Source organism: Tenrec ecaudatus, chromosome 1 (genome assembly GCF_050624435.1).
Source record: "Tenrec ecaudatus isolate mTenEca1 chromosome 1, mTenEca1.hap1, whole genome shotgun sequence".
In the NCBI taxonomy this organism is placed as follows: domain Eukaryota; kingdom Metazoa; phylum Chordata; class Mammalia; order Afrosoricida; family Tenrecidae; genus Tenrec; species Tenrec ecaudatus.
This window is the reverse complement of record NC_134530.1, coordinates 254,390,362-254,409,720: the sequence shown is the minus strand read 5'-3', so window position 1 is coordinate 254,409,720 and position 19,359 is coordinate 254,390,362. Positions and strand designations below refer to the sequence as shown.

Sequence of the window (19,359 nt, the reverse complement as noted above, 5' to 3'; positions counted from 1 at the left end):
AGTTTCTGCTATGTGTCTGAGGCCAGGGTCTTAATGGCTATCGGCTCCCGACAGACTTCCAGACTTGAGGAGCAGAAGGGCACAAGGAAAAGAAGCAAACATGTTGCTAGTGGGTCATTAGGAGTAAATAGTGAGTGGTGTCATTTCATTTTCTATCCCTCAGCTATTGGAAAAATACCATAACAAAGCCCCGGGACATGGAAGAAGCACACTAGCCTGTGTGATCATGAGGTATCAATGGGATCAGGTTTCAGGCATCTAAGCCCCAGAACAAAATCATACCCAATGTGAATGCATGGGGTGGGAGGAGGAATGGAGTGAAGACCCAAAGCCAATGTGTAGACTGTTGGACTCCCCTCACAGAGGGGTCACAGGGAAGAGATGAGCCAGTCAGGGTGCAGTGTAGCGCCTATGAAACACACAACTTTCCTCTAGTTCTTTGTTGCTTCCTTCCCCCCCACTATCATGACCTCAATTCTACCTTACAAATCGGATTAGACCAGAACATGCACACTGCTGCAGATAAGAGCTCACACCACAGGGTATCCAGGATAAATACACCGCTCAGGGACAACAAGGAGAGTAGAGATACCAGGAGGATTAGGGGAGGGCGGGGTGAGAAAAGGGGAATTGATTACAAAGATCAACCTATACCCCCATCCCATGGGTACGAATGATGGAGAAGTGGGTGAGGGGCGACAGAAGACAATGTAAGATGTGAAAATAATAATCTATAACTTATCAAGGGTTTGAGAGGGAGGGGGAAGAGGAAGTGGGGAGCTGATATCAGAGGCTCAAGTGGGAAGGGAATGCTTTGAAAATGATGATTGTGGTACATGTGCAAATGTGCTTGACACGCTGGATGAATGTATGGATTGTGATAAGAGATGTAAGAGGCCCTAATAAAAGTACTTAAAAAAAAGAATCGAAGCATGTGAATTATTGTGTTGGCAAAGAACATTCCAAGTACACTGAACTGCTGAAAAAATAAACAAGTCTGCCTTGAAAAGGGCAGAGCCCAAGAGCTCCTTAGAGGCAAGGATGGCTCACATATTTTGGACATGTCAGGAGAGACCAGTCCCTGGCGAAGGATATCGTGCTTGGTAAAGTACAGGGGCAGTAAAAAGAGGAAGGCCCTCAACAAGTGGCTGCAAAGATAGCCACGGCACAGTGGACTCAAACAGCAACAATTGGGAGGATGGCACAGGACTGGGCAGTGTTTCATTCTGCTGTGCACAGGATTGCTGATTTCGTAACTGACTTGATGGCACCCGACAACAACTCAGCTAGTCAAATGAGGATCTGTGGGCAATCACTGTTTCTGCGTCCTTCAAGTTCTTGGGGGTCACACCAAAATCTGTGCAACCCTCACGGAAGGTAGTATTGCTTTTGGTTTACTGTTCTGCTAGGTAAGGGAAGTTCTAATATCTTCCCTTGGTTTTTCTAATTTTTCACTACACACCTAGTTTACATGTCAGCAATCCAATATGGGGATTGTTCCTGTTGCTGAATATGTCTGTTTCAATTATGTATTCTGAAAATCTTGGGAAATCACGAAAGGATGGGTCTAGGGGCCCCCTGGCTCCTCTACAAAGCTATAAGCTAAAAGTCCATGAAGAAATTAGCTTACATACAGTCTCACTCTGACTGGTTTGCCACAGTGATGCTGTAGGTATCCAGGAATCAATGTCAATTCAGAGTCAATATCTAGTAATCCTCCAAAAGTCTGATTATTTCCTTTTGCCCCAGTGAACAGTTACTCTTGTAAAAAGGCCATAGAGTCCTTTGAGGAAGATTAAGAGAAAGAATAACTTTAAATTTTTGGCAGGCTAATGGGGTCCTTCCTCAAGAGGACACAGATTCCCTTCATTTGAGGGATTGTGGTCTGAAAACTAGCACAATTCTGGAAATGGATTGAGGGGCTGCTATAGTTTATTTCTCTAGAAGCACTCCTGGTACCAAAATGTGTCAGTTCTGAGCCGGTGTCTAGTAATCCCCTCAAAATTTGATTATTTCCTTTCCCCCAATGAACAGTCACTCTTGTGAAAGGCCGCAGGCCCCTTTGGGGAAGGCTAGAAGAAAGACTAACAGTATAAACCTTCAGTGATGTAGAAGGATCCTCCTTACAAGGGACCCGGCCTCCCCTTCATTCAAGGGGTTGTGGGTCTGTAAACTGGCTCAGGTCTGGGAATTGATTGAGCAATCATGACTGTCTATTCTGCTGTTCACCTGATCTACCATTCTTTTGCCTGTACAGATCACGTAAATATTTAGTAGGCTTCCCATCTATTTCATTCCTAGGGACACCGTGGTAAGTAGCCAATGCCATAATTCCACACGAGACGGGTGGCTTTGATTATTATTGAAAACTTGTTGTCTGTTATAACCATGCCCACCCTGTCTCTGTTGATTCAGTGCTGACACCTGCCCTCTACCATCACAGGGACCAATCAGCCCCATTGTGGGCAAATGTCGGAGTTCGCTTAGGGCAGTACCCACTGTTAATCCTGGTGCACATAGAATAGCAATTACAGGAGTCTTAAGAGATGCTGGGGCCCACTTCACAAACGTGTTCCTTATGGTTGTGGTAAAGGGTATATCTTCAGGACACCCCCTTTTTGGATCTATGGGAATATCTTGATAGATCCATTCTAACATACCAATTTCTCTAAGCTTTTGGATGCCTTCCTCTACAGTGTACCAAGGTAGGTCAGGTACTTCAAGTTGGTCTAATCTAGGCCATCTGGCAGTCCATGCTTCATTGAACCAACCAAATAAAGACTTAGATCCTTTTTTAGCCTGTCTCGCAGAGACATTGAAAGAAGAGTCTGTGCTTAGGGGGTCCCATCTTTTCCCAATTAATGCCCTTACTTTGGTTCCAGACACTACTCTAGATCTGCAATTCAGCTGCCGTTGTAATTCAGCCACTCATATAATGAAACTCTGGACCTGGTTCTCAGCAATGTCAGCTCTTTTACTAGAGGAGAGAAGGCTCTCCTTTGTAGCTCAGATAGAAGTTTTCAAATCTGTTAGTCTGCACCCGAGGCATGCTTTTGAGACTCTGAGATCATCCCTCTCCTTAATCACACTTTCCATTGTACAAAGGACCAGCCAACCAGCTTCCCTATACTTGTCATTATCACAAAACTCCTGGAAAATATCAAATATACGATTACCTAAAGCATCTCCTTTATCCAGCATGTCATCTACTTTAGGTGCTACTTTAGGTATTATCTTTGCTATTTCACACCATGGATTAGTAAGGGTAGCAGACGTATCCATGTCAAGACTAAATAGGGGGCCATGACTCTTGTGATTCAAGTTAGGTTGCCATTAATTTGACCTAATATTCTCCTGCTTGTACAAATTTGTACAGAATAGTTCGTAAATTTCTGATCTAAGTAAACACAAGGCAGACAATTATGATTACGACGACTTTGATTCTGCTGCCCATTACCATAATCATGCCTGCCTGCCTTGTCTTTTCCAATTAAGTGCTACAATGTGGATCTCTACCAACATAGGGTCCACTCAGCTCCGTTGTAGTTAGATGTATTGATTCAATCAGAGGATTCTCACTTTCACCTGTAATAACAATCACACAGTCTTCAAGGGCTCTCTTCACAAATGTATTCCTTGTCATTATGGTTGTGGTAAAGATGTGTCCTCTCCATGTGTGAATATACGCATCTAGCTTGATAAATCCACTCTACCATGCTAATTTCCCTAAGCCTTGGGATTACTTCTTGTACACTGTACAGCACCAATAAACTCAGGCTGATCTAACTTTATGTTTCCTGCACAATTATCCAACCCCCTTGATAACCATTCCCATTGATGTTCTCCAAGTTTATATTTGTATGGATTAGAGAAATCAACCAGTTCTGTTGGAGTGTAAAATAACTTGCTGAATCACACTGTGCTTTCTTGAACTTAGGCATAGTTCTAAGTCTACAAGTAAAAATCGGCAGTGGGCATATACCCTGGGAAGATTCAGCAAAGTTTTATAAGGCATATGCCCAGATAACTCTCTAGACACCATCTCAGGAGACACGTTGGGTTAATTTCATCAAATGACAGTGACAAGGTTAATGACATAACTGGTAATGGCTCAGTAGAAAAAGATAATCTCTTCAATTGGATGGAATGGTGCTATTTTTAAAATTTAATCATTGTATTTGGGGTTCGTACAGCTCTTATCACAATCCATACATACATCCACTATGTCAGCACATTTGTACATTTGTTGCCATCATCATTCTCAAAACAATTGCTTTTTACTTGAGCCCTTGGTATCAGCTCATTTTTCCCTCCCTTCCTCTCCCCCTGCCTCATGAACCCTTGATAATTTATAAATTATTATTATTTTGTCATATCTTAACACTGTCTGACGTCTCCCTTCACCCACTTTTCTGTTGTCCGTCCCCCACGAAGGAGGTCACATGTAGATCCTTGTCATCGGCTCCCCCTTTCCACGGCACCCTCCTCCAAGGAATGGTGCTGTTTGCACGAAATGGTGCTAGTTCTCCACCCTCAGTTTTAGGATTTTAGCACCATCAATTACCCTCAGACAATTTTCAAGGTAGGTGATTTAATTAGTAATGCAATTCAGCCATACTCATGATAAGACTCTGGGTTTTATTTTGGCAATATCAGCTTTCACTACAAGAAATTAGGCTTTCTTTCAGGACACATGGCAACTCTCAAGTCGTTTATGCAGCACTTAAGCTGGGCCTTGATGCTCTGAGTTCACCTCCTTTTTCCATCACGTAACCTTTCCATCACCTCCTTTTTCCATCATGTAACCTTTCCATCACCTCCTTTTTCCATCTAGTAAACGTAGGATCAACCAACCACCTTCCTATACTTCTAATTCTGATAAAATTATATAACAGTGTGTGATAGGCCTGGAGCCTTGTCTCTCACAAATTCTTGAGCTAATGATGGCATTATTTTATTTCTATTGCCACTTCATGCCATGGATTAACTGCACCGTCTTCACTGTTGGAAGCAGAGTCACCAGTGCCCTCAAGGACAGCCAGCCTGGAGAACCAATTTAGACAACTCATCTTTACAACTTTGTTTCTCTAGAACCACTCTTGGTACCAAATGTCTTCGGCTGAGTTCTCTAGAGTAGCAAACTCAGTGAACCTTATAGGCGTGGACAACAATAAAAGGTTTGTAGGGGAAAATTGAATATATAAAGGAAGAGTTTTCTGAAGCCCCTTCTTATAAGTGTAGAGAAATTTATCTCGAGGAAATGGCTCCCACAGTTGCAGAGGTTGAGAGGTCCCAAGTAGGTGCAGGAGCTGACACACTCATGATGCTATGGCCACATTTCTCCATACTCTTTCTAGTCAACGAGGGAGCCTAGTGGAAGGAGCTAGGCAGGCCCATCCTATGAGTCGTAACTCCAACTGGCAATTTTGGCTCAGAGACTTTCCCATACCCAATGGCTTCCTCTCTTTCAATTTTTCTGCAGTCTGAGATTCTGCTCAATTTCCCTTCCTGTCCTCGCTCCTTCCATTCAGAGTCAGGCCTGCAGTCACAGTGCAGTCGTCCTGGTGAGGGCGAGGCCCAGCACAAAGACAAAGGACCTTCCATGTTTGCTGATGGCAGAGGATAATGAATGGTCATCTGACTGATTGGATTCAAAAGGAATATTGGACAAATGACCTGTTAACGCTTAAGATTTTCCATTAGAAGAAGGAAATAGTTGCACATTTAGTTAGCTCTACATAAGCCCATCGTAGCAAAGGAGGCTAAGACGCTAAAGACTTGTATTCTTATAACAGGGAACTCCTTCAGTGGTATTTAAGGAGTTTGTTGTTTGGTTTTGCTTTGTTGAATATTGACAACTTTCCATAAAGAAATAAAAATAATTTCGCTTGACTGTATTTAAGAATACAGTATATAAATTCCGAGAGTGATTAAAACCAACATAAGCATGTCCTGTATTGATGGATTTTAAAAGTTCTGTGTTACTGGGGAATATTTGTTCTTAGGAGGTTACTTTACTTACATAAGCCTTGTTATTGTTGTTTTCCATATGTACAATGAAAAATATTCAACTATATGACCTCTGTTTTATATGTAAAATTCTATAATTATCTGATAATACAGGGGCTTAAAAAGTTTTCTGGAAAAGTGGAATTACAATATAATGGAATTTTTCCTTAACTTTTTTTTTTTACTCCTGATTTTATTATTCAATTTCTTTTTTTCTATTTAGAGTAGTCTTCGGTTGCTGGGAAGCCTGGCCTCCCGAGACCAGAATCCGTTGGAGCTGGTTGTTGTTGGAAAGGGATGGGTTGGGGGACAGGGTTGGGCAGGGAGACCCCGCTCTGCTGGTGGTCCTGGATGGAGAAGGCGACCTGCCCTCCACAGAGCCTGGGGTGTGGTGGGAAGGGGGTGAGGCAGGAGTGGCAAGCCTGGGGAGATGGGACCCACCTCAATCCCCAGCTTCATTCTCTTCTAACGTACCCCCACTGGTGGCGTTCTCTGCAATCTTGGAGGCCTTTTTTTTTTTCTTTTTTTGAGTTTTCCGGCTTGCTGAATTCTGGAGGAGAGCCTTCAGCTCTGCATCCTGGACCTCCATCTCGGACTTGTAGATGTGAGGTTCAAAGGGACCACTGGTTATCCTCATGGGGCCATTGGGCATGAGCAGAACTGTAAATTTAAACTGGGCAACAAACTCACCCTCCTTCTCATAGAGAACGTTAAATGGTTGTAGCAGTTCATGTTTGGCGCACTCTACCACACCCATTCGGGCCTTCTTCTTATCCTCAGATGTTCTTAGAGTAGATGGCATGGCATCGAAACGTCTCTCCACCTCGCTGAAGAAGGCGCGTGACATTTTCATTTTCAGGCCATATTGTTTAGAGGGGTTCCGTTTATATGTGGTGGTTCTCTGTCCTGCATCTTTGGCCTTGCCCTCTCCTGAGCTGACAAGACCATCATAGCATATACCTCATGTACTTCGAACTCAGCTTTTTCATGGTCCTTCTGTTGGTCTGTGGGATTCCGGATAATGGTTTTCTCCCCATCGATGACATGCTGCTTCAGTTGGTGTGACAGCATACCTTCGATCAGGGTGCAAATAAACGAATGGGCAACTTTGTTCCAGGCTTCTGTCACTTGTGTGTTCTGGTTTCCAGGTTTGACCAGGCGTAAGGCAGCCTCAGCACAAAGGTGAGCCACCTTAATGACATCTGCTTTCCGCCCTGTCACTGGGGTCCCCCCAGCTGCATCAACCACGAAAGTGTGCGCCACGTTGGCGATGAAGCCATCCACGTAGACTCCAAGGTCGATTTTTACCAAATCGCCTTCCTTGAGAATATAGTACTGGTCGCTCTTCGAAGGGGAGAAGTGACAGACACAGTTATTGACCGAAATGCTGGTCGGAAAGGCAATTCCTTTTTTCATTTCCTTTTCTTTCTTGAAGATCTTCCAGGTCTCTTCCACAATCATGGCATCACCTTTTTCACACAGGTTCAGCACCGACACACCTGAGCTGGAAGCTTCCACCAAAGACCAAAGGACTCGGTTGGCGATGTCGCCCCCCATCTTATACTTGGTCACGACCAGATCCTCGGCGACAGTTTGCTCCTGCTGCTCGTCCTCGCTGGACATCTTCCCAGCACCGCTGCCGCAGCCGCGCTTCCCCTGAGCCTCGGCCGCCGCCTCCCCTCCCAGCCGAAGCCTGTGCCCAGTCATTAACTTTGAAAAGCCTTCTTGTACGCATGCTGAAAGCCAAATAAGTGCCTGAAACCAGCAAATCCTTTCCGTCTTATACTAGTTTGGGATTGAATTCCGTCATTTTCAGGCATGGATCCCAATTACTATAAATATCATAGACTACCAGGCCATCGCTACATTCCTGCAGGGGCGCTTCTGAGCCTGCTGAAAGGCAGCACGGTCCTCAAACGATGATTCTGATGACAGCCTTCAGACTAGAAAGCAGGCCCCTTTCATTAACAGAAAAGGAAGAACTGTATGTTTCCATACCATGCATGCATCATTTGCGCCAGGCTGAGGAGTCCTGATGGTGTTGTGAGGTAAGCGTTTGGCTGTAGTTCAAAGCCACCAGCTGCGCTGAGAGAGAAAGGCGAGTTTCAGAAACTCTCCCCCCCTCGTATAGGGTTGCTATGAGTCAGCATTAACTCAATCAATGAGTGAAGTCTTGAAAGAGGAGTTCTAATTACCTGATTAGACGTGTAGTAAACATTAAAAAATAATCGAGTAATTCTTTGTTAAATATCCATTAAGTTTATTGTTACAGCTCCTGGGTGATTCTGTATTAAGCATTTATAGCTACAACTTAATTTACCTCTTGCTAGTAAAATAGTGTATTAAACTCTCAATTAAGGTTTATTTGGTATTGAGGCACAGCTCTGTATGTCGTTCTTGGTTTTAAACATCTGCTTATTAAAAGAGATGCGAAAGTAATGGAACAATTAAAGTGAGAAAGCATTGATTTATGTGGCATTTTATAGACTCCTTGTGAAAACTAAAAACAAAGCAAATAAGAATTTTCTTTTTTTCCCAACTTTTTAATGATTTAAAATTTTATAGAAGCTCGCCCTGTGGTCCCGTGGATCTGTGTCTTGCTTCACCAGTGTTTGAACGGAACAGATCCGGGGACTCCCTGCCTCCAGCCTTCGACCACACTCCAGTTTCCTTTCCTGGGGTCACCTTCGGGACCATCTTCTCGGCAACCCCTCCTCTTGTGACCAACGAACACTTTTATTTGGTGTGTGGTGACTTCCAAACCGACCAGCCAGGAGGTCTCAGATCCATCAGAATTATTCTGCCGAAGCTGAGGTTGGCATCAGCCGTCTGGTCAACCTGCGTCTGCAGGCCTCTGCGCTTCTTTTTCGACCACAACGACGATGTGGCCTTGGAAGGCGTGGGACACTTCTTCCGTGGTCTGGCGAAGGAGAAGCGCGACCGAGCAGCGCTTGAAGCTGCAAAACCAGCGTGGCGGCCGCGCCCTGTTCCAGGAGCAAATAAGGATTTTCATTAGAAACATCAGATCCCTAAAACCTGGAGAAAGATACCTGCCCGATTTTTCATAATATTTTTGAGACCTCTGATCCATCTACTATGAACGTTTCTTAATAATTTACAGTTCTCTTAGAAATAAGCTGCTTCTTTCACTATTTTCAAATAAGTGAAACCATCTACAAAAATTCACTGAGGGTAGAATCCTAGGCAGTTATTTATTCTTATTACTGCATATGGGCCTTTATCATACTTAAATCTTACTTATCTGATTCTAAATCTGGGGTCTTGTTGGTAATTTATCATTTAAGATCTTCAAAGCAGAGCATGTGCATTTATAATAGGTGAATGAAGTCACCTTTCTTTATTAAGGGATATAATTTAATAATCATCTGTTACTATAGATAGGTGGTTCTCATCACAGGATATCAGTGTTGTACTATTCTGAAATTTTTATTTCATGGGTAGGGGCAGATCCAGATTTGGGGAGTGTATATAATGGTGATGGTGGTAGTGGTGGTGTCAGTGGTGAACTTTTTAAGAAAAAGATTGCAAAACTATCAATACAATTTTAAATTTAAAAGTGAATGTTTAGTATGAGAAAATAATAACAAGCTATGAAGTTATTTTTGTGAATTTGGTTGTGGTAGTTACATAATCTGGTGTCAATTTGAGGATTAAGAGTGTGGTGGAGTCTTGCCTGTCCATCAGGATATAGCTAATGAGGCCTCTGTGTGGGCATGGCCTTCTCCTGAGGATTCTGGGAACTCCTTTACTTCCTCCTCTCTGCTCACTCCCTGTGAGCCATCCCAGTGGAGAAGAAACTTGGAGAGAGGCCGGTGGTGCCAGACCTCTGGAGCTGGAGAAGCCACATGGAGACCCCTGCCAGTGCTGAGATGCTTATACGACCTTTGGATCCATGAGAACTTCCACCCACTGGCCTGTGATCTTCCTGCATTCTGTGTCATTGCATGTGTTTTGTGAGTGTGAAGAAGATTTTATAGATTGGTAGCAGACATCTGTGCTAATAATAGACTTATGGGCTTGATCTGGACTGGGCTGGGTTGTTTTCTCAATACTCAGTTGCTCTGTTTATAAAGCTCTTTCTTATCCAAGTATGAGTCTCCCTGGATTTTTCTCTAGTCTACCCAGACTAACACATATATGAAGGAATGAGACCCACCCCCATACACACACACTATTTTATTCTTCATCTTTAGTAGTTCTTTGCTTATCCAGTCTCATTTCTTCCTATAAAAAGTTAGTGATTGATTTAAGAATGGTGTTGGAATCTGGATCTGGACTGCAGATAGAGATCACTTTGGGTTGTACTGACATTTCCACAATGTTAAGTCTTCCTAACCACAAGCATGTTGCTCCATTCATGGTTGTTCCTTTTGGGTTTGGGGGTTGTTGTTGTTTTTTGTAGTAATGGTTTGTATTTTTCTCTGATATATATTTGGTGATAATTATTTCTAAGAATTTCATCTTGTAACTAGTACCATTTTCTTGATTTCCTCTTCAGAGTTTTCTTTGTTAGTATAAGAGACCCACCTGAATTTTGTTTGTTCATCTTGCACCCTGTCATTTTGCCGATTCTTTTCATTAGTTCTAACAATTCTCTTACTAAGTAACTGCTATTTTCTAAATATAGGACCATACTATCTACAAATAGGGTTGTGCTTCTTATTTGCTAATTTGCATGCCTTTAACTTTTCTTTTTGGCTAAGACTTCCAGCACAATATTGAATAAGATTGGTGAAAGGCACCCTTGTCTAGGTCCTGATCATAAGAGGAATGCTTTCAGTTACTCTCCATTGACAGTAATATTGACTGTTGGCTTTGGATATATGCCCTTTATTATGTTAAGCAATTTCCTGTCTATACTTATTTTGTTGAGCGTTTTTATTTTATAAAGAATGGGTTTAGATTTTGCATCAATTAATAGCCATGTTTTATTATTTATTTAAAGGTAAGATTTTCCTAATTTATTTTTCTGAGAGCATATTAAAACATAGTTTCTACATGTACAATACAGTGATGCTGATTACATTCTTGCAGCTGTACAACCATTTGCCCCCTCTCTCATTAATGAACTCATTACCCCAGAAAGTCTCTCTCTAGTCTTTCAAGTAAGCCTTGTAAATTTGATCCCACATAGACTGGTGTTAAAATAGGGTAATGCTCACCTGGCAAGCTAACTTTAAGACGACTTGAAAGTATATTTTTTTTAGTAAAGAAGAAAGATTTTAATATCATTTCAGGTAACTGAGTGTACTTCTTTAATACAACATCCAAACTTGACAAATTGTAGTATCACCAATACATTTTTTATACTATTACGTTAAAATCAATTGAACTCTTTCACTTATAATGGATTTTTAGTAACAACATTCGGAAGATGTTGGTTCTCCAAGTAATGTATTATCCATTACTTCTTTTTTTTTGGACAAATTAGTTTATTAACTTCAGTTGTGGGTTGTACATAAAATGGCCATAATGAAAATTCATATAAAGTGAGACTAGATCATTTATTAAAACATCATATGATAGAATACACTTTCTGAAACAATAGTGCAGTGGTAAACATTTCACCTCATTGACATTTCACATAAAACCCAGTTAAATTGTAACATAATCTGGCCAGAATTGAAAAACATGTATGCCTATAACCACTGAAAGGTTTAACAGGAAAGTGAATTCTGATCTAGGTTTTCCTTGATTCATTGCTGAGTTAACGAATATCACAATCTAAAAGGTGATCAAAATCCCATGTACCGGCAAGTTAAATTTTATCTACCCTGGGTTCATTGGTATATGTCCAACTTAAAGTTACCTTTATAGTAAAGATTTCACTAACTATTACCTTCTCTCCGCACACAAAAAAATAAATATCAGGAACAAAAATTAAAGATAAGAGTTGAATTTCAAACCACATTTTGTTACCATTATTCTTTCTTTTTAACTGATCACCTATAAGCATGCAAATAACTGTCCTCTGAACGACGCTGCTTCCACAGTCTCTTGGGTAGCAGCAGGTCAATTGAAAAGGGCACTCAATGGGTAGTTCTCCCCTTTTCCAAAACACTTCTAAGCAGTGTGTGTGTGATGCACAACACGAGGTAGGAAAGACCATCGTTAATAAATTATCTTCTTAACTGCAGAGACTGTCTGAAAAATAAAACTTGACAAAATGTGAAACCACGCCTTTAATGAGAGCCATAGGAGTCTCAGCCCATTTCCGAACCACTTCCAGGAGTGCTGAAGCCTAAGCAGCGCCTTGATATCAAGGTCCACCACGCCTTCAGACCAGGGCACTGAGACCGCCTTCCTCCACTCTCATTTGCCAATTCTTTGGACACCCAGTCTTGCTGGCAGAGGGGACAGCGGTTGTTCTGTTTCACCCACAGGGACATGCAACAGTTGTGGAAGGAGTGATTGCATTCTCCCCAGACCACAACACAGTCCTCTTGTTTGTTTGCAGCTTGACATCTAAGGCAGGCCTCCATCACCTGGACCCTGCAGATGGCGCACCTATCGCACTCGACGTCCCAGCTCCACGTGGCCACTTCTTGAGGGAGAACATCTTATCGGAACCCCGCCTTGGGGCCTGCGCTCGAGGAGTGAGCGGAGAAGACCCCGGTTCCTCGTTGTCTTCCACGTGCGGCGGCGCGGCACCGGGAGCGGACACATCCCCATTACTTCTTAATGTTGGCATAGTCATGTTTCTTTTACTTTATTTATATAATGGATTACATTTTCAAATGTTGAATGATCCTTGCGTATCTGGTATGAATCCCATGTATTATTTTTAATATGTTGTTGGATTCTGTTGGCTAGAGTTTTGTTGACAAGTTTGCTTCTGCGTTCTTAATGGATATTGGTCTATAGATTTTTGTCTGAGCGGCTGTAATATGACAAAATCAAAACCCCATAAGACCAATTACTCAGTTCTATCTCCCATTTGATTGTGCTCTGTTTACTCTAAGTATGGGGATTGGTTCCAGGAAGGGCCCTCCTGGATCAATTCTTCCAAGTGCAGATCCCTGCCCTGCAGATCGACAACTGTCATAGCACGGTGAGGTGGCATCAAGGTACTAAATGATGGAGATTCTGGGTCCCTGGCTTTCATCACTGTTTTACTTAGGTTCTTTCTCTTGTGACACTAGGCTCATCTTGCTGCTCCTTTCTCCATTGTTGGAGATGCTGGGTTAAAATGCCGAGTCTGGTTCCTTCTTTTAGTTTGGTTTATGTATTTATTGCTGTAAGTTGTCCTCTGAACATTGCTTTTGCTCTGTCCCAAAGATTTTGGTTCACTGTGTTTTCATTGTTTGATTCAAGAACTTTTTTTACTTCGTTTTTAGTCTATTATACAGTTGCTTTTAATCAGAGTATTCTGTGTATTTGATTTTTTCTATTAATATTCCTACTGTTGATTTCCACTCTTATAGCATTGTGATCAGAGAAGATGCTTTGTAATATTGATTTATTCAGTCTTGCTTTGTGGCTTAATATAGGGTCTATTCTGGAGAATGTTCCATACATGCTGTTAAAGCATGTATACTGTGCTGTTGTTTGGGGGTGTTCTGTATATAACTATTAGGGTAAGTTGGCTGATTATGTTTAATTCTTCTGTGTCTGTTGAGTTTCTTTCTAGTTGCTGCATCCTTCAATATAAGTGGTATATTAAAGTCTCCTACTCTCATAAAATCACTATGAGTTGGGAGGGGAACCCTGGTTGTGTAATGGTTACACATTGAGTAGTGATCTGCAGGGTTGGCAGTTCGAAACCACCAGCCACTCTGAGGGAGAAGATGGTGCTATCTTCTCCCATAAAGAGTTACAATTTCTCTCCGAGGCTGCCGCTTGGGTTCTGGATGCCGCCTCGAAGCGGGAGCTGTCATATGCTCTTGTCTCGCCATTACCGATCAATAAAGACTCCGAGCCGCACACACAAAAAAAGAGTTACAATCTCGTGGGTGAAGAGAGACATTGGACAGTGCAAGATATGACAAAATAATAATTTATAAGTTATCAAGCGTTTATGAGGGAGGGGGGAGTGAGGAGCTGATGCCAGGGACTTAGGTGGAGAGCAAATGTTTTGAGAATGATGAGGGCAATGATGTACAGATGTGCTTTACACAATTGATGGACGGATTGTGATGAGTTATGAGCCCCTAATAAAATGATTAAAATAAAAAGGAGTTACAATCTCTAAAACTCACAGGGGCAGTTCTACCCAACTCTATAGGGTCTCTAGGAGTCATAATTGATTTAATGACAGTGAATGACTTGATTATAAATTAAATAGACTCTGTGGCAGTGAGTGACTCTATGGCTGTCTATTTCTCTCTTCAATTCTGTAAATTTCATGAATGTATTTTGATGCCCTCACTGGTGCATAGATATTTATTATATTTATGTCTTTTTGTTCAATGTACCTCTTAATGATTACACAGCTGAACCATAAAATAAAATATAAAGGGTCATTTCCTGCTGTTTTGCTTTATAGACCTGTTCATGACATTATTTGGGATGCTGACACAGAAAAATCACATTAGCTAGACCACATCAGCTTTAGTGTCTTAGATATGGTTGAATTTATAACATTTAATTTGCTCATTAGAAGACCTCCTCTGCAGAATTGGGATGTCATAGCAAGCTTTCTTATTGGGATACAAGAGTTACATATTTAATTACCCATATTTTATGTTGATAATGACCTTTGTTTCACAACCATTCATCTGCTTCCTTTCCTATAAAGCGCATTGTTCTGAAATCGGATCTTGTACTCTTTCTTCCCTTCGGTGAACTCCCACATGTCTGTCGCAGACTATCACTCTTGCATGTCTGCTATCAAACAAGGTATAGAAAACGGGGCCTGTGATAGTGATTTCTGAGCAACTTCACATAGTGAACAGTTTGACCGGAATAAATTGAGTGATCTGATCAGGGGCTTCAATCCATTCAAGGTGTTTTCTGAATTGCTTGCCTCCACACCGAAGGAAAGGAATGTACTCCAGACTGGAACAAAAATTACTCTACCAATGGAGGGAAAAGCATTCGCTGCCAGTCTTTACAGACGACATTAATTTAGCATTCTGTAATGACATCAGAAGCCTTCTGAATAAAAGTGGCCTTTCAGAATATAACCCCAAATAAGTGGGATCTTTTCAGAGTATTCAAAACATACTGTGAAGTGTATTCTTTAAAATAATGGCTACAAAAAAATTAAAAAAATAAAATAAAATAATGGCTACAAGCCGGGGTGGGGAGCAGATAAAAAAATGGCTCCAAATATGGTTCTATTCCGGTTGGTCACTCCACCAGGATGAAAGAAGAGTACAAGACTATCTCTTTAGTCTTAGGGAAAAAAATAAATTACCAAGAACATCAAAGGGTGGTTTGTGTAGTGTTGAAGATGGTTAATTTTCATCTTGGTTCACAAAATGTCCTTGCTTTTTATGCCTTTGGGATAGAAACATGAACAATGTACAAGAAAAGATTAATCTCAGTGGGAATATATGTTAGTTAGATGACAATGAAATCAATGAGCCTTTGACAGCATGAGATAGAACTATACTGCCACCACTACATGTAAAGCTAAACCTGATGAAAAAATTTGTAAAGGCTTTCAATGAAGATTGTTCATGCATTGAACACACTATGCATAAATTACATTGTATTACTATGGGAATACTAAAGACAGGGGTTTTCTATGGTCTACAGACCAGACACCTTATAAATGACCCACATTTTATAACATTAATGAATCAAATCAAATCACGTGCTGATTGTCATAGTTAGATAATTGTATGTAGACTTGAAAATGTATAAAAGTGTAGGGGTGGAATCTAATCTGTCAATCAGGTGACAGCCTATTGCTGTCTCCTTGGGGAAGGAACTGCTTTCTCTGCTGCCTTTTTGCCTTCCTGCCTGCTGGGATCCTGAAGCTGACCCTGGGAGCTGCTGGAGTCCTGCCATGTTTCCATAACCCTTGGATTCGCATAACTCTGCATCCACTGGCCTGTGATCTTCCTGCATTCTGTATCCTTGCCTATCATTGCATGTGGCTGAGTGAATCTCCAGAGGGACTTATGGACTGGTATCAGGTTTATGCACTTGAGTTGGACCAGGATGGGATACTTTCTTAATATGAAGCTCTTTCTTACACATATATGAGTGTCATTGGGTTTGTTTCTCAAAACAACTCTGCCTGTCACATTCTTCTTCATTTGTTCTTGTAAAACGCTTTCTTGGAAAGAAGTCCAGCAACTACACACAATTAGTAGTGGACGTGCTTTCATGGTAACTGCTGGGGCTGTCACATGGGAGTTAACGTTCATCATCTGCACAATCACGTAAATCACTTTCCAAAAACCTTTGGTGACTTAAGTGAAGAGCAAGATGAAAGATTTCATTCACTAATATGTAAAAACAATGGAAGCCAGATACCCAAGAAGATGGGATGCACACATTATGTAGCAGACTTGTTGGACTCTTATGTAGGATTGGCCTGGCAAGTCCAGTTTCAGAAGTCTTACAAAAGGAGCTACTTGTGTGTTGTGTAAGTGGAGAGTTTGTATCAGAAATCTGTGGTTTCGATGTGAAGTAAGTAGATATTTTTAATCTTAATATTATTAGGGGCTATAAAAATATCTAGGAAGATAGATAAATGTGATACAATGATCTAAGTCCTAATATGAAGAACTTTCACTCACTGTACTGTTCTCCTTCACAATGGCCTTCAAGTCGCAGGAGGCAGTGATTCCATGCCATTTCCTCTTCTTTCATTACCTGTAGCAGGGTTTCTGAATCAGTGTCTCACCCTCCAGTCTTCTCATTTATAACTCAAATTCATTTCCCATCCACTGTCTAGAGGGAGCATATATTTTTCTGTTCCACAAAGAGGACATTTTTCTGCACTACAGAATCATATGCAAAAGGGGCAGTTTCTCATGAAGCTGGCTTCTCTTGGTGTTGAACATGTACCCTTTTCCAGCTTGGCTTAATACCTTGACCAGAATGTTTCTCCTCAGTCATGACCTCAGGAACCAGATCCAAGCAGAGAGAACTGGGTTGTTTGTTTGTTTTTTCCCCCCACTGGAAAATAAGTCTTTATTCTGATCCCACCAGCTGTACCATCTGTTATGCGCCTTCCTCCTTGGCAATCCGGTCTTTCTTGAGTGGTCCCATGTAAGCTTTTTTCTCTTCTACGGTCTGGAAACGGCCATGGCCAAAATTGGAGGTGGTGTCGATGAACTTGAGGTCGATCTTCTCCAGGGCACGGCGCTTGGTCTGCACCAGCAGGGATTTGCACAGAGTGAGCACTTGCTTCTTGGAGCCCACCAAGCAGCCCTCCAGCATGACAAAGTCATTGGTCACTTCACCTTAGTGGACAAAGTCGCCCAGGGGGTTGATGCTCTTGTCAGAGAGATCGTAGTCGGTGGGGGCGTTGTTCTTGATAAGCTTGCCATCCTTGAGGTAGCCCTGGCCGATCTTGTAGATCTTCTTGTTGATCTCTGTGCGGTGGTGGTAGCCTTTCTGCCCAGCGCAGGCCACCGAGAAGGCCACGCGGGCAGGATGCCAGGCCCCGATACAAGCCACCTTGCGCAACCCTCGGTGGGTCTTTCGGGGCAGCTTCTTGGTGTGCCAACGACTGGTGACCCCTTTGTAGCCTTTGCCCTTGGTCACCCCAATGACGTCGATCATTTCGTCCTGCCCGAACACCTGGTTCACTGGTACCTGCTGCTCTAGCTTCTCTCGGGCCCAGTCCAGCTTCTCAGTCACGGAGCCCCGTTCACCTGCATCTCCATCAGGTGCGCCTTCTCCTGGCGCAGGGGGAGCAGGCACGTCTGGGTGTGGGTGATGGCGCGCATGACCGGGCAGGACTTCTTCATGCTGCTAAAGTCTTTCTCGAGCTGCTTCTTGCCCTCGTCATCCTGTCTTCTTGCAGTACTTGGTGAAAGCCTTCTTCTTCGACTTGTGCCAGTTCTTGTAGAACCGCCGCTTGCACTCGTCACTGATGTGTTCCGCAAAGACCGTCTTGAAGGTCCGGAGGCCGCGAGGTGTCTCCACATAGCCCATGATGCCCACCACCACCATGGGAGGGGTCTCCACGATGGCCACGGCCTCCACCACTTCCTTCTTGTTCACCTTTGGGCCTGGCCTGTCGACCTCATGCATAATGTGGGTCATGCCCAGGAAGGCCGTCAGGGGACCGGCTTGGAGGCGTCATCCTTGGGGAAGCTCTTCACCTTCCCACGGTGCCGGCTGCTGCGCTTCCGACGCAGGAAGCCCAGAGACCCGTGCGGGGCGCCGAGAACTTCCTGTGCGACATTACGATCCCTGCTGGTAGAGGAGAGCTGGGTTTTCATATAGCATGATTTTCTTTTAATTTTTAATATGTTTCTTTCATGCTTAAAATATATTAATTTAAGATAAACAAGCAGCTATCTAGCTCAGAAGTAACAGAGCCCACATGGAAAAAGCACACCAGCCTGTGTGACCCAGAGGTGTCGAAAGGATCAGGTATCAGCCATCGAAGAACAAAAAATCATATCATTGTAAATGAGGGTGAGTGCAGATTGGGGACCCAAATCCCATCTGAAGGGTCATAGGGAGGAGATGACTGGGGAGGAGATGAGCCAGTCTGGGTGCAGGGTAGGAATGATGAAACACCCAACTTTCCTCTAGTTCTTAAATGCTTCTTCTCCCCCACTATCATGATCCCAATTCTACCTTACAAATCTGACTAGACCAGAGGATGTACACTGGTACAGATAGGAACTGGAAACACAGGGAATCCAGGACAGATGATCCTTTCAGGACCAGTGGTGAGAGTGGCGATACTGGGAGGGTTGAGGGAAGGTGGAATAGAAAGGGGGAACCTATTACAAGAATCGACATATAACCTCCTCCCTGGGGGATGGACAACAGAAATGTGGGTGAAGGGAGACATTGGACAGTGTAAGATATGACAAAACAATGATTTATAAATTAAGGGTTCATGAGGGAGGGGAGGCGGGGAGGGGGAAAAATAAGGAGCTGATACCAAGGGCTCAAGTAGAAAGAAACTGTTTTGAGAATGATGATGGCAACAAATGTACAAATGTGCTGGACACAATGGATGGATGTATGAATTGTGAAAAGAGTTGTATGAGCCCCCAATAAAATGATTTGATAAAATAAGGAAAAATATGAATTTAAATGCTACATTAAAATATTCTGATTTTTCCGTGGGCAAGGAGGGTGAAGAGTGGTATATTGTATATGTCCTATATCTCAAAAAAATGAGTCAATAATGCCATTTTTGAAATTAGCAGGTCATATAAACTCAGAAACAAGTCTAATATT

General features: G+C 42.5%; 3 pseudogenes; all 3 read right to left on the bottom strand.

Annotated features, from left to right (window-relative positions):
* Nucleotides 1–6,201: 6,201 nt before the first annotated feature.
* Nucleotides 6,202–7,656, bottom strand: LOC142437434 (proliferation-associated protein 2G4 pseudogene; annotated as a pseudogene).
* Nucleotides 7,657–16,878: 9,222 nt separating this feature from the next.
* Nucleotides 16,879–17,072, bottom strand: LOC142440123 (large ribosomal subunit protein bL33m pseudogene; annotated as a pseudogene).
* A 79-nt stretch (nucleotides 17,073–17,151) lies between these two features.
* On the bottom strand, nucleotides 17,152–18,343 carry LOC142437433 (large ribosomal subunit protein uL3 pseudogene; annotated as a pseudogene).
* Between the last annotated feature and the right edge of the window lie 1,016 nt (nucleotides 18,344–19,359).